The 16,732-nt window shown below is 40.1% G+C and overlaps 1 protein-coding gene across 4 annotated transcripts in view; it reads right to left on the bottom strand.

Moving 5' to 3' along the window:
* Positions 1–16,732, bottom strand: part of ADAMTSL1 (ADAMTS like 1) — a 982,413-nt gene that overhangs the window by 148,551 nt on the left and 817,130 nt on the right. The window lies entirely within an intron of this gene.

Here is a 16,732-nt window from a genome sequence, read left to right as displayed (position 1 = left end):
TGTTTTCTTAGGGCAGTAGGAGCCAGAGCCACTGAAATTTGGGATGCAAGAAAAATGGCCTCATGTCAGTGGTTTTCAGAGGAACCCCAATAAAACACATTGTTTACATGTAACTGAATAGTTATGATCCAGGGGGCACGAAGGGTGAGGGAGGCCCCCTGAAGCACAGACTGTTGGCTCTTTTCAAATATGTATCTCTTCCTTTTCAGAGCAAAGGAATCCCCAGCGTTTCACTAGGCATATGACATTTCAGCATAAAAATGATATTTGCCAATCTCCATTGAAGGCAGACACAGCCATTTGACTAAATGCTGGCCAATGGGATATAAAGGAAAGGTTGTGTGTGCTTTCAGGGAAGTGCCCACAAAGAGAGTGTGGCATCTCTTCCCTTCTTTTTCTCTTCCCTGCTGGCTGGAATGTGAACGTGATGTCTGAAATGTAAGCTTTCATCTTGGGCTGTCATAAGCAAAAAATTAGAAACCTGGCTTCCTGATTGTGAAGCCACCACACCCACTCCGGACTGCCTGTGTTTATGTGAGAGAAGAAGACTTTCCTATCTTTTTTTTTTTTTTTTTTTTTTGCACCCCGCCCCCTCTCAACTTTTCTATCTTTTTAAAGCCAATGTTATTTTGGGTTTTCTATTGCTTTCCGTCGGACATAACCCTGGCAAAGAGTTCAACCTATGACTACTCCGTGCTGGGGATATTTCATTATAAAAATCAGAGCCTGCTGATTTGTTCCAGAATAGTCTTTTGTCACGAGCTCGCTGCCTTTGGGCTTGCCGAGAGATCAAGCTTAGGTTTAGAAAGCCTGAGAGTTTGTGCTGAAGGACTGGCTTTGCTGGAGGAGTGCCCCTCTCAAAACCCACGGTGGTCTTTGCTTAGTGAGTTGTACTCAGAATGGTTCTGGTTTTTTTTTTCCAGTAGTCAAGATTATGAGGTGATACCAGCGTCCTTGTGTACAGTCAGAACATTGCTGCAGCCCAGCTTTCACCTTCTTACTCAGTGGTCTCAACCCTGCATGCACGTCAAGATCTCCTGGGGAGCTTTGAAAAAGTACCGACGCCTGGGCCTCACTTCAGACCCATCAATCGGAAATTCTAGAAGGTGGATTCCAGGTACCAGTTTTTGTTTTGTTTTGCTTTTAAGGACTTCCAAATAATTCTTACCTAGATAACTCTATTGTGTCTCCAGGGCTGAGAACCATTTCTCCAAACGAATGTTCCCTCACCATACCCAATGGCAATAAAATAAAGGTGGCAAGGAAAATCCGGGATGCAGAGAGGTCTCTGTTAGGACCAGTGTTTGTTTGGACTCCACCGAGCACACATGCCATTTGTTTGCAGTTGTGACAGTGCTAGTGGATAATGATGTTAGAAAAGCAATCAACTTTGTCTAGTTAAGCCTTTTAGTCTTACAGTCTTTTACATGATTCAAACCAGTGGTGAGCAAGCTTTTTTTTATTTTATTTTTTGCATTTCAAATTTTTGAAATAACTGTATTGAGTCCCCTAGGAAAAAAGACGTATTTTCTCATTGCTGGGATCCACTGCCTACCCACTGAAGCATTGAAGGCTAACAAAAAATATGAAATGACCCTACAAGCTAGGTCTTATTTCTACTTTACAGAAAAAAAAAAAAATGCTGAGGCTCAGAGAGGTAAGCAACCCAGTGAAGGCCACACAGGGGCTAGAATTGGTTTCTTGCTATTTATTGCAACATTTACTGAGCTCCTACTGGATACCATGCTCTGGGCACAGCTGGAGAATTAAGTCCAAACTCAGCTTTCCTCCTCTGTGGAGAGAAGCAACTCCTGTGTGCTTGCAGACCCAGTGTGGAGTAACCTGCCTATTGCTTCATGAGGATGCTTCCAGCCTGATCAGCACCAAGCCTCCCAAGAGCCTGGTCTTACTCTCCAACACACCTGTGCTTTGCAATTCAATTCTTAACTTTCCCTCCTGCGACTATCCCTGACTGGCAAGAGCCAGCCCATGATTCAGGTTGGGAAGCAGAATTTAAAGTAGTTCATCTAAATTCTGGTAACCCTGGAAATATGTTCTCCCTAAACTCTTTGATTTCTGAGAGGCAACATTTGAACAAAGCTGTTAGGCGATGCCATGAAGCTAGACCACTTGTCACCCGTCACAGGTCCTACCAGCTCCTTCTAAGGGCTTTTCTAGTGTGTCTTTTAAGCTTGATTAAGAAAAAAATTTATGGTCTCAGAGCTAATGATTCAAGTGACTGGCCTAAACCTTCGTCTTCTCTGTGGCTCATTTCAGTGACTCTGTGGACTTTTCATGTATTGAAGAAGTAAATTTTAATTTTAGCTCTAATTTAGTAGTGATTTAATAAGACATTAAAGGATTTCACTTCTTTAACTCATTTTGTATCCACACGGCCTAGAATAATGCCTCCTGTGAATGTTATCAATAAAAATCTGTGGCATTGAATTGAAGTTGGTACTTGGGAGAAACTGAAATTGGTGGCTAAGATTTCCATTTAACTAGAATATTCTTCCTGTTGCTATGGATAAATAAGGTTTTAAATTTAGTTTTACAGTCTTTTGCGTAATTTTTTAGGTTCAACCTTCTCTTACTGTTGTCAAATTCTCACATCAAACCAACCAGTTATATTATAATCAGATTAGTTATAAACTTTTCTTGTTCATTCATTCTTTTTATAAGTAGACAACCATGTGGATTACTGACTCCTAAGGATTTGCCAAATTTTGGGACTATATTCTCAACAATACTTTCCATTCTGTGAATTACTAAGATTCTTCCATGAACTTCTTTACGTAATTTTTCTGAAACCATAATTGTCGGAAAGAAACAAGTTTGTGCTGATAAATCAACAATTTTAATTTTAAGCTCTGACTTCTCCTCTATGCCTACTCGGCATTTCCACTTAAATACAAATAGGCATCTTGATTTAAACATGCCTAAAATGGAACTCCTAATGCTGCCCCGCCAACCTCATTCCAAACCTACTTCTCTCTCAGTCTTTCCCATTCATTTAATTGTGCCACATCCAGGACAAAAACCTAATAAGCCCTCAAGTGTTTCCTTTTTTTTACCACCCTTCCCCTAGCATCCAGTTCTTGGCCAAATAAGGTAAGGTTTACTTACAAAACATATAAGCTGTACTTCTAAAATAAATAATAAATCAGTATACCATAATCCATCATCTCTTGCCTTTTACTGGTGCTTTGGTCTGAAGGTCTGTGTCCTCCCTGCCACTCCCTAAATTCACATGCTGAAATTCCATTTCCCAAGGTGATAGCATTAGGAGGTGAGGACATTTGGGAGGTGATTAGGTCATGAGGGTGGAACCCTCAAGAACGGGATAAATATCCTCATACAAGAGGTTCCAGAGAGCTGCCTTGCCCCTTCCATCATGTGAGGACACAGCCAGAGGGCACCATCTATAAATCAGAAAGATGTTTCTCGCCAGACACTGGAACTTCCAGCACCCTGACCTTGGACTTTCTATCCTCCAGAAATGTGAGAAATAAACTTCTGTCATTGATAAGCTACTCAGTCTATGGTATTTTGTTTTAGCAGCTGGAATGGATTAAGATACAGCGTTTCTAGCAGGCTATAGATGGTACACTCAAATGTGGTCATTTGAAAAGAGCTCCTTCCTCCTGCTGGAAATCCCATATTGTCTTCTCTAAACTCTGTTCTCCACACATTAGCAAGAGTGATGTTTTCAAAGCATAAATGTGAATGCACAATTTCCATGCTTAAAACACTCCAATGACTTTCCCTTGCAATGAGAATAAAATCCACACTCCTCTAACCCTGCCCTGCAAACCACTACACATTCTGGTTCCTGCCCTAGTGGAACTTAGACATTGTCTAGCTTAAATCCTTCCAACTTTATTAATTAATTCCACATAGATGTATTAAGTGCCAATCATGAGCCAAGCATGGTTCTATGTAGGTGAATATATAGCAATGAGCAAGAAAAGCATTGCACATCTTCTGTAATCTTTTATGACTCCCTCCTTTCCCTGTATACACCAGACAGACTTGTTTTTTGTTTTTCTCCTCAAACTGTCAAGCGTGTTTCTCCCACAGAGCCTTTGCATTTGCTCTTCTACCTGCACTATTCTTCTCTTACATCATGTGGCTGAGTCTCTTGAATAATCCAGGTTCAGTTCCATTCTCAGCTGTGTGGAGGGGCCATCCCTAACCTTCCTACCTAGAGTAGCCAAAGAGGTCTATCTCATTACCTCATTTTATTTTTTAAAATGGCTCTGATACTTTCAGAAATTACCACCCATTTAGACCATTAGCTCTAAGAAGGAAGAGGTTTTGCTTCTGTTGTTGCTCATATTAAGTGTTTGGGAATTTCATTTAAAACTTTTCCCCAGTATGTTCACACATCTTAAATAAAAAACATTAGGATTGAATGAATCCACCTCTAGTTTTCTTTCTTACACATACTCTCTTCATTTCCTTTTTTTAAAATTAATGATTTGTTTCCCAGTAAAGAAGTGGTCAGGGTATGAGCTGAATAGAGTGACATTTTATAATAAATTCTGGGAGTATATGATGTTTCGACATGATCCATAAATATTTAAACTGTTGAAAATGCAGTGTACTTTTTTCTCTGAAAGAAACAATGGCTGGTTCATAAAACTATTATCTCCTAAACTTCAAAATGACATCAAGCCATTTTTCATTTAATCTTTTGATTATAATTCACACTCAGATTCCTCGTGGGTCCTATTGAGTCCTTCAGACATAAAAAACATGCTCTCAAAGTTTCCACTCCCTAGCGATTGACATTTTTACGTACTCCACTATTGATGCTGAATTTGTAGGAGTATGGGTCTCCTCAATGCTTGGTGGCTGAAGTTTTCTTTTTCTAAACATTCTATGAGGCATGTAGGCTTCTATTCTATTTGAATAAATGCTCCAAAATAAACAAGCAGCTAAATAAAGAGAGTTACAGATTCAAGCTGTTCACTTAGAGTTTCTTAGTGAATTTGGCAATAAAGAAAAAAATGTAGGTTAATTTTCTCTCTCTTTAAAATTGAGGAAGTAAATAATGAAAATAATTTGTCTTATTTCAAGGGTGTCAATATAATAAAACTGTACTATAGAGTGATCATTCACTGAAAATAACACAACGGGGTTATCAGTTTGCAGCTAGGACTTGATTTAAGGCACAGACCTCTGACAGTATATAGGTCTGTAACAACATGATAAAACAGCTGCAAAAAAAGCTTTTAAACATTTTCATTTAAAAGTTTTATATATACATAAAACTTTTAGGAGATTCTCAATGATAAGAAGATAAAGTCTAGACTCCTGACAATGCCCTTCACTTTGATCTGCATGGAGCTTTCCGGCCCATTCCTTGACATACTGCCATGTGCCCATGCTTTAGCTACACTGGACAATGTGCCTTTTCCTGGGCACACAGACACCTTCTCTGCTCTGGCTTTTGATCATGTCATTCAGTCCATGAGCAATGCCTACCAGCTCTCTGTCCATCCAGAGAATTCCAAGATACGTTTGAAGGTCTAATTCAAAGGCCACTTCTTGTCCTAGCTAGAGCAATAAGATAAGAGAAAGATATAAATGGTATCTAAATTGGAAAGGAAGAAGTCAAATTATCCTTGTTTGCAGATGATATATTTGGAAAAACCTAAAGACTCCACAAGAAAACTATTAGAACTGATAAATTTAAATTCAGTAAATTTGTAGGATACAAAATCAACATATAAAAATCAGCATTTTTCTATGTTCAACAGTGAACAATGTAAAAACGAAATTAAAAAAGTAATCCCACTTATAATATCCATACATAAAATTAAAAAACTAGGAATTAACCAAAGCAGTGAAATATCTCTGTAATGAAAAGTATAAAACACTGATAAAATAAATTGAAGAGGACATCAAAAACTGGAAAAATATTTCATATTTGTATATTGGAAGAATCAATATTGTTAAAATATCCTTACTACCCAAAGCAATCTACAGATTCGATACAATCCCTATCAAAATACCAAAACCATTCTTCACAGAAATAGAAAAATGATCCTAAAATTTATGTGGAACCACAAAAGATTCAGAATAGTCAAAGCTATCCTAAGCAAAAAAACAAGATAAAATTGGAGGAATCACATTATCTGACTCCAAATTATACTACAGAGCTACAGTATCAGCTATAGCATGGTACTGGCATAAAAACAGACATACAGACCAATGGAATAGAAGAGAGAACTCAGAAACAAATCCACAGAGCTACAGTAAACTCATTTTTCAACAAAGGTGCCAAGAACCTACACTGGGAAAAAGTCTCTTCAATGAATGGTGCTTGAAAAACTGGATATCTCTATGCAGAAGAATCAAAATAGACCCCCATCTCTTTCCATATACACAAATTAAATCAAAATGGATTAAAGACTTAAATCTAAGACCTCAAACAAAGAACCTACTACAAGAAAACATTGGGAAAAATCTCTGGGACATTGGTTTGGACAAAAATTTCTTGAGCAATACCCCTCAAGCACAGGCAAATATGAACAAATGGAATCACAAGTTGAAAAGCTTCTGCACAGCAAAGGAAACAATCAACAAAGTGAAGAGACAACCCACACAATGGGAGAAAATATTTGCAAACTACCCTGACAAGGGAGTAATAACCAGAATATATAAGGAGCTCAAACAACTCTGTAGGAAAATAATCTAATAAATCAATCAAAAGATGGGCAAAAGGGCTGGGCGCGGTGGTAATCCCAGCACTTTGGGAGGCCGAGGCGGGTGGATCACGAGGTCAAGAGATCAAGACCATCTCGGTCAACATGGTGAAACCCCGTCTCTACTAAAAATACAAAAGTTAGCTGGGCATGGTGGCACGTGCCTATAATCCCAGCTACTCAAGAGGCTGAGGCAGGAGAATTGCCTGAACCCAGGAGGCGGAGGTTGTGGTGAGCCGAGATCGCGCCATTGCACTCCAGCCTGGGTAACAAGAGCGAAACTCCGTCTCAAAAAAAAAAAAAAAAAAAAAAAAAAGATGGGCAAAAGATCTGAATAGGTCTCTCTCAAAAGATGACACAATGGCAAACAGGCATGTGAAAAGGTGCTCAACATCACTGATCATCAGAGAAATGGAAATCAAAACTACAGCGAGATATCTCACCCCAGTTAAAATGGCTTTTATCCAAAAGACAGGCAATAGTAAATGGTGGCAAGGATGTGGACAAAAGGAAATCCTTATACACTTGGTGGGAATGTAAATTAGTACAACCACTATGGATAACAGTTCGGAGGTTCCTTTAAAAAGTAAAAATTGAGCAACCATATGACCCAGCAATCACACTGCTGTGTTATACCCAATAAAAAGGAAATCAGTGTATCTGGGAGATACATGCTCTACTGCAGGCGTCCCCAAACTTTTTACACAGGGGGCCAGTTCACTGTCTCTCAGACCGTTGGAGGGCCACCACATACTGTGCTCCGCTCACTGACCACCAATGAAAGAGGTGCCCCTTCCTGAAGTGCGGCGGGGGGCCGGATAAATGGCCTCAGGGGGCCGCATGCGGCCCGCAGGCCGTAGTTTGGGAACGCCTGCTCTACTGTTTGTTGCAGTACTTTTTACAATAGCTAAGATTTAGAAGTAACCTGAATGTCCATCGACAGATGAACAGATGAAGAAAATGTGGTACACATGCACAGTGGAGTACTATTCAGACAGATGAACAGATGAGGAAAATGTGGTACACAGGCACAATGGAGTACTATTCAGACATAAACAGAATGAGATCCAGTCGTTTGCAACAACATCGATGGAACTGGAGGTTATTACGTTAAGTGAAAGAAGCCAGGCACAGAAAGATAAACATTGCGTGTCCTCACTTGTTTACAGGATCTAAAAATCAAAACAAAACAGTCGAACTTATGGACACAGAGAGTGGAAGAAGGATGGCTACCAGAGACTGGGAAAAGTAGTGAGGGGCTGAGCGGGAGGGTGCGGTGGTTAATGGGTACACAAATATACACTAGAAAGAGTGAATAAGACTTACTATTTGATAGCACAATAGGGTGACTATAGTCCATAATAACTGTACATTTAAAATAAAGAGTGTCATTCGATTGTTTGCAACTCAATGGATAAGTTTTTGACGGGATGGATGCCCCATTCTTTATGATGTACTTATTTCACATTGTGTGCCTGTATCAAAACATCTCATGCACCCACAAATATATACCAACTACGTACCCACAAAATTAATTTAAACTAGGTATTTCTTTTTAAAAGGCCACATCTTTATTTAAGCCCCCTCCAACTCCTCTGCATTTTGGCCAATAAACACCCCCCCCAACCCACCCTGACCTAGAAGGGCATCTTATCTCTTCTGTAAGGGCTCATCATTTATGTGTCTACTATTTTCCTCTGCCTCCCTGCATGCACACAGGATTATGGGTCTTTTGAGGAAAGGGAATTCATTCATCTTTATATTCCCCATAGCCTAGTAGAGTATCTGGCAAACAGCATGCACTTCATAAATGTTTGTTGAATTGATGATTGGATGAGCAAAAGAGCTCTACATCCAGATGTTAAAAAGATGTAAAACAAGCATCCAGCTGATGGGCTGATCATCCACCTTTTATCAGGCTGTTTTATCGTTAGCCAGAAGCTGCTTCGCAGTAAGGCAGCAGTGGGTTTCAGCCAGTGATGGTATGTGCTCTGCTGGAGAACCTAATGCTCCAAGTACGGGAGGCAGCCATGTGGCTGAATAAATGTCAGGGATTTTGCTCCTAAATGCTTGTCTGCCTGTGTTCTGAAATTTTCTTCAGTGTGTTTGCATTGATGAAAGGTATTTTTAGAAATTTTATAAAATTGTAGAAGATGAAATTTCAAAGGAGTCAAGGCTCTAAAGTCTGTGATGACTTTGTGAATGTGCTAAGATTACCTGGTAAGGCTGAGAGTTCTTATGCAAGACACAGGATGCAAAGAAGAAAATGTTTCCAAAGGAGCAATGGCAAGAGAGATGTAAGGAAATCAAATAAAACATGTTTGCCTTTATGAGTCATCATTTAAAATAATATTCAAGTATAAAGAGATAAATCTCAAGTAAGGGGTATTATTTTAAAATATATGCAATAAGCAAAATAAATTACAAAAATATTATTTATATTGCTTGTATCTGCTGCCATACATATTTTATGATATGAGGTCATGGGTTCATTTTTATAAGTAAAAAATACATAATAAGGAAGAAAATTATGTCTCTACACAAAAAATACAATGGCCTGAGTGTCCTGTACTTTTAAAGATTTTCCCATAATAAGCACATTAATAAATTCTGCCTGTATTGAAATTTCAGTTTCATCTTGGTAGTTTAATTTACAGAGAGCTGAGTTGATTTCCTTGATACTTTTACTAATATTACTGAACCCAATACGAAGTGACGTTTATGTTTAGTTTCTAAGGCTAACTTCCATTTAACATATGCACTCTGCACTCTGCTTACAACTTCCAACTCACTTCATTTGTTTCTTCATTCACTCATTCATTCTTTCACCAAACATTTATTGAGTACTCACTGAGTGCCAGGCATTGTACTGGATGCTGGGGATTTATAAAAAACGGTTACTAAGCCTCACGTATTTGCGGTCCAGTGAGGGAGAAAAACTACTATACAATGTGATCGGTTTTACAGAAAGGAAATACAACAAAGAGTGTGACTAAATCTTTATGGAAAAACTGGGGAAGCTCTAGTGAGCAATGACATGTGAACAGTTGCCAGGGAGATGAGGATGCTGGCTTAGTCAGACTGTGTGCATGCACTCAGATGTGAAGGGACATGGCATGTTCAGATGACTCAGAGCAGTCCTCTGACGGTGCACCACTGGGCCCATGAAGAAAAGTCGGTGGAAAATTATTCTGAGACATCAGATTAGGGGTACATGGTAAAGTGCCGTTGGACATAATCTTAAAACCATGGGGTATCAGTAGGGGTTTCAAAGTAGGAGTACATGATCCAATTTGTAGAAAATGACTCAGGCAGCATAGGCCAATAAGTTCCAAACAATACTGCTTTGTGGGGTATTAACAGGTATGCCATGGAGAAAGGGCTTCCTGCTCAAATACGTCTATGTAACACTGCATACCATAACCCTATTTAGGGGTTCCCAGTGTCTATTAATATTTTAAAGGCTAGAAGAGAGAACCTGTAGTAAGACTCATCAATGCCAGATTAGGAAACAGTGGATGAAAGTTAGCCAAGATGATACAGGGAGATCAAGTAAAAGGCCATTTGTAAGGGTTTAATGAGTTGATTGTAAGGAGAGGGATTAGAAAGGAAGGGAGTGATGGAGGAGATATAGAAGGTGGAATCCAACAGCATATAGATGTTGACTAAGAGTGATGGATGCATGAGGCTCCAGTTTCCAAGTAGAAAGCAGGACAGATGGTGGTGTCATCAATGAAGAAAGACTAGGTTAGTGGGGAAAGGGGTGGCAGGCAGGTGTGGATCAAGCTTGGTGCCAGGCCTTTGGAGTCTGAGGTAACAGCGACGTGTGAGATTGAGGGAGCTCAAAGGCAGTTGGATACAGTGCTGTGTACACAGTTGAGGTCATAGCTGAGCCAAACTGAATTAGGCCTAGAGAAACACAGAAAAATGAGAACTGAAGTCTCACTTACTAAACATAATTATTGAAATGAGAACAGAAGTCTTCAACCACTTTGAGTATTAGAATTCTCTTTTTTGGCCGGGCGTGGTGGCTAACGCCTATAATCCCAACACTTTGGGAGGCCGAGGCAGGAAGATCACAAGGTCAGGAGTTTGAGACCAGCTTGGCCAAGACGGAGAAGTCCCATCTCTACTAAAAAATACAAAAAAATTAGCTGGGCATTATGGCGCATGTCTGTAGTCCCAGCTACTCGGAAGGAGCAATTCTCCTGAGGCAGGAGAATTGCTTGAACCCAGGAGGTGGAGATTGCAGTGAGCCGAGATCGTGCCACTGCATGACAGCCTGGGTGACAGTGAGAAACTCTGTCTCAAAAAACAAAAAAGAAAAAAGAAAAGAAAAAGAAAAGACTTCTCTTGTTCATCTAGTCTCAATTAAGCTTTCTTAACTCTGGAAGTACAAGGGGTGCATACTGTACCTTTGGGGTTTCATATTCTTGTTATGGTGTGAAGCAATGGTTTGATAGGCTGCACACCCATCAAAATCAGAGCAATTATGCCAAACTGCTTTCTGCTAATAAATAAAAACAAAAACAGTCACATGTAAAGCTGGACTTTCAATTTGTTTTGCTATGTTTATTATTGCCTCTAAAGATAGGATCAAGTGTCCATTTCCTTATGAAATACACTATTGAAAATGAGATAAACATCCTAAGAGTTTTTTCCTCCCTGGGACAGAAAATTTTAAATAAATATAGCCTCTAACTTATGTGGATTTATATTTTCGTCACTGGAATATAACAACACTGATTACTATATGACTCTTTGCCAGAATTCAGGCCTCCAATCCAAACCAAAGGTATTTTTGTCTTTCCTTCCATGTATGTATACGTGTTTAAATCTAGAAAATGAAAATTTTAATTCAGGCATTTACAGTTATCATTAAAATTCTCTTTTGCTTTATATCACTAGCAGGGACTCCTCCCTCATATGCTTTTCTACACAGCTGAGCTGCAGGCATTTTGAACTGTAACCCGGATTAAGAAAGGTTTCGTGGGAACTGGCAACACAATCACAGTTTTAAGCCAGGGGAGGACAGAGAGATTGTGGCAAGTCTTTGTCTCTGCACAGATGTGTGCAATATGTATGTACAGTTGGGTGGACACAATTTTGACCACAAACACTTGCAGTACAGAGAAATATACATTATGTTTCAAAGTGGACTAATTCATCTCATTTAACCTTCAGCACCTTTTAAAAAAAAATTCCTTGTTTCAATTTAATTTTTAGAACAAAAACAAATGAAGGAATATTGGTGCATATGACATGTACATTGATATATTAGAAACAGAGAGGCAAAGGCGTAGTGGAAGACAGGTTCCCGATCTCGAGGAGCTTGTGCTAGTGGAGACTAAGTGCTTCGCCCACAATGTAGCAGGTAGTGATGGGCTGAACAACGGCCCCTGAAGACATGTTCATCTTGATCCCTGGTACCTGGTGCAGTAAAAGGGTCTTTACTGATGTGATGAGGGCTCCTGAGAGGGGAAAATGATCCTGGATTATCCAGGTAGGCTTGAGGTAGTCACAGTGGTCCTCAGAAGAGGGAGGCAGGAGGGTCTGAGTCAGAGAGAGGATGAAGGGACAGAATTAGCAGTGGGAGGAAGATGGAGGAAGGGGCCATGAGCTAAGGAAGCACCTGGCCTGTAGAAGCCAGAAAAGACACAGAGATCCTCCCCTTGATCTCCAGAGGGCAGGCAGGCCTGCTGATCCCCTGAATTTCGCCAGGTGAGACTGAGTTGGGACTTCTGATCTTCACAACTATAAGATAGTACATTTGTGGTTTTTTTTTTTTTTTTTTTGAGACGGAGTTTTGCTCTTGTTACCCAGGGTGGAGTGCAATGGCGTGATCTCGGCTCACCACAACCTCCGTCTCCTGGGTTCAAGCAATTCTCCTGCCTCGGCCTCCCGAGAAGCTGGGACTACAGGCATGCACCACCATGCCCAGCTAATTTTTTTATTTTTAGTAAAGACGGGGTTTCACCATGTTGACCAGGATGGTCTCGATCTCTTGACCTCGTGATTCACCCATCTTGGCCTCCCAAAGTGCTGGGATTACAGGTGTGAGCCACTGTGCCCGGCCCATTTGTGTTGTTTTAAGCCACCAAGTCTGTGGTAATTTGTTACAGCCACAATAGGAAGCCAACACACAGATGAACTGTCCTGGATAGAAGCAACAAATGCCGTGTTCTGTAAACTGCTGATTTTAGGAGTGTTACCAGATTTCTTCACAATTTAATAGTTAAGAGCAGCTGGTAAAGACATCTTGGGAAAGCCACACTGCATAGTGGAAAAGAAAATGAGTTTGAAGCACACAGGCCCCCTTTTGCATCTACCAGCTTTGTGACTTGGTTTCCTCACTAGGTCACCATGAGGCTCAAAAGAGCGAGGCCAAGTGCAGCAAATGAGGTCTAATAGAGAATGTTCAAATTCCTACTAAGCTCACAGTGCTTCAGCTTCCTCACATGTAAAATGGGGACAATATTAGTAGCTATCACATAGGACAGTGAGGATTAAGTGAGCTAAATATGTAAAGTGTTTAGAGCTGTTGTGAACACAGAGAAAGTGCTGCTGTCATTATAAAAAGCAGCAGCTCCTGAAATGTAGCAAGTGCTCAATAAATGAGACCAGCAGACTGGGCATGTACCTTCTCAGCACCAAACCCAATGCTTTGCAGGTGTGTCCTGGGTGTTATGGGGTCTCACTGAGACTTGGTCTCTCCCTTCATTGACCTTGGGGTCTAGCTCAGAAGTCATGAGAAAGCACCTGAGCGGGTAACACGTGGTTAAGTGAGCTGTCTTCCCCTGAACACGGTGTGGCTTCAGTGTAGAAAGATCATAGAGGAGACACTGCAGAAGAGGGAGGCTGCCTGGGGGGCCTTGATCAGCAGAGGGGAGGGGGAACTGGTAGGTGGGCAGAGGAGTGTACGAGCAGGGATGGGAGAGCCATGCTTGGAGACAGGGTAGGGGTGGATGCGCAGAGTGATGAAAGCCTGAAGAAGACATGGACTAGCTTTAGAGTCACGGAGAAAAATCCTAGCAGTAGACCATCATGATCAAAGTGTTTGAGACTAAGCTGTGGCATAGGTAACCGTGATTCTCAATTATGTTGTTGTAACTCATCCATGTGATATGATCCCTCATGAGGTGTGCAGTAAGTCACTTACAACCAACATCAAAGAGGATGATGATGATGATGTGTGTATTTAATAAACTACAGAAGACGCCGAAGACTAATGCACAGAAAAGGAAGTGTTCAAAAACCATCTAAATACAAACTAACAAGATATTAAATCTATTAATAAATTGGTAAAGATAAATATGAAATGATTCCTTCCCACAGACCAGCGATGAAAAGCAAAGGACAATGTACTGAACAACAGGCAGAACTGAAATAAACATGGCCCCTCACAGCTGAAGCTAGAATTAGACTTCTGCTTCATTTCTGCTTAATTGTTTCTAAAACAAAATTTTAACATCAATACTTGGACTCCTTGCTAGGTCCTCTCCGGACCTGCAGAATGTGTAAATGTTGGCTATTTGCCATTTGTCAGACTAATGCTCTACAAAGAACAAAAGAGGTTGCATTCCTATCTGGCAGATGACAATTTACATAATTTATGCTTTTTTTCCCCCCAGAAAAAGAAACATACACATCAAGTCAGTGATAACTCTGTGTTCACACAGTGATGAGAGAGAGTTTCTCCCCTCAAACCCCAGTGTCTATCAGGCTGTTATCTGTATTCCTTTAAATGAAACATGTGATTCCCCCCATTTCCTTTTCTTTCATAAGAAAGAGGCTGTAAGTTGGGTGTAAGGATTGGAGACCTCAGCATTATTCTCTGGCAGATCCTTTCTAAATGGAAAAGACCAATGTGAGTGTACACCAAGTTCCCCTTTCCCAGTAAGAACTGTTGAGGAAACAGGGCTAACCAGGCAATGGATTGTCAACAGTTGGTGTCCTAACTAAGCTGGGCTCTAAAACCACAGCCAACTAGCCCAGGGACCCCTGAAGTTACTCTGGATTTATTGAATCACACAGCATAAACAATGATTTCTTTTCACAAGCAGTCAGCATTAGCTAATTTTTCCCAACGGAACTGAAGAAGTTGGATTCTAGTAAATAATGTAAGATTATTGGTAACAATTGGTCTATTGTTTACTCCAGGTTTAGAGATTCCTAAAAGTGATCAAATATTCTTTTTTTTTTTCTCTTTCCCCAAGGCGGAGTCTTGCTCTGTCACCCAGCCTGGGTGCACGATCTCAGCTCACTGCAACCTCTGCCTCCCTGATTCAAGCAATTCTCCTGCCTCAGCCTCCTGAGTAGCTGGGATTATAGGTACATGCCACCACACCTGGCTAATTTTTTTTTTGTGTGTATATATATATATATATATATATATATATATATATATATTTTTTTTTTTTTTTAGTAGAGATGGGGTTTCTACATGTTGGACAAACAGACCCTGTGCACCAAATCATTAACAAGGGCTGTTTCTGGAGGGTAGAAACACTGCTGACCTTCACTTTCTATGTTACTTCTTGTTATGTTTGACTATTTTTCACAATTATTGGGTCTCAGGTGTGAAAGAAGAGACTTTTTAAAGGTCCTATTCAACTGTAGTCACTGATTCATTGGATGAACTTCAAACACTTGTTTACTACTAAGTTTTCCAACTTGAAAAATTGACTGAAAACTGACTCATCCTCAAAGGCTTCTCTGCAACAGAAGGAAATAGAAAAGCTTTCAAAGTAAATTCAAAATTAAAGAATAAGTGATTCTTTGGAAGTCCACCATTTCAAATAGGGATGCTGGGCATACGGGTGGTGGCAGTGGCAACTGACCAAAAAAATAAAAAATAAAAAAGGTCATATGTGTGGCTGTGCCCTAAAAACTGAAAAGGCTTCATGAGTCAACATTATTATTCGGCAGCATGTGTGGCTATCAAAAAGGCATTGATGTTTCACTCAATTCAAGGCTAGAACAATATTAAGACCTATAACTATAAAAAAAAAATCAGTAAGCTATAAAGCCAGAATTTTAAGGACCCATAAGAAATATTCTCCATCTATTCATTCATTTCATCATTCAGGAAACATTTTATCCATAACATATGTCCCTAATAGCAACAAGCTACTAATAATACAGGAACTTAACAATTTCAACAGTGGAGATTGATTTGAGATGCTTCCTCACCTTTTATTAGGATTGGCATGGGTTAGTGATGCTCTTTAAGGTCATAGACTCGCTCCAATTAAAGGTAAGGTAGTATAAATGCACTAGAAATCAGATGACCTGGGTCTGGTCCAGGCTTTATGATCTTAAGCAAGCCTACGTCTAGGCCAAAGTTACATCATCTGTAAAACAAAAGTGCTTATGTTTAACCCCTGAAGGCCCTTGTAGCCATACACATGGGTTTGGTATAGTGGAAAGGGTCACATAAGCTGAGTTGATGGCCAACTCTAAGTTTGCTAACTGTGTTTGCCTCAGTTTCTTGAAACCTAAAATAAGGCTAAAAAAACCTACTTTTCACTGAATTGTTGTGAGGATTTACTTCAACTAGGTGTGCGATAATACATATTTCTTAAGTGCCGGTATTGGTGTTCAAAATATATGACATTCTCTTAACTTCTATAAATCATCCATAGTAGCATGGAATTAAACTTAGCCATACATATTTAAGCTCTAAAAGAAAATATATATTTAATGTCTGTTACCAGAGGCTTCATATTTTGTGTTTTGCTTACTCGCCAGCATTTGATTCTTTGAGTATTTTACTAAACCACAGCTCCAAGATGGGCAAGGAGCAAAGAGAAAGAAGGGGCTCTCCCAACTGATTAGGGAAAAGCACAGAGGAGGCCACAGGCTCCTGCCTGGAAACAGGAGCCCCGTCTGCACAAGGCAAGGGCATGTGAGCTGTCATCTTCTCTCCTTCTCCACTGATGACCACATCGTTTATCACCCAAATGGGACAGTTCTGAGGGTGAAAAAACTGTCTTAGTGAAACGAAGATGTATGTCCCC

This window comes from Saimiri boliviensis, chromosome 2 (genome assembly GCF_048565385.1).
Source record: "Saimiri boliviensis isolate mSaiBol1 chromosome 2, mSaiBol1.pri, whole genome shotgun sequence".
In the NCBI taxonomy this organism is placed as follows: domain Eukaryota; kingdom Metazoa; phylum Chordata; class Mammalia; order Primates; family Cebidae; genus Saimiri; species Saimiri boliviensis.
The sequence above is the reverse complement of the archived record's forward strand: the minus strand, read 5'-3'. Positions and strand labels throughout refer to the sequence as shown.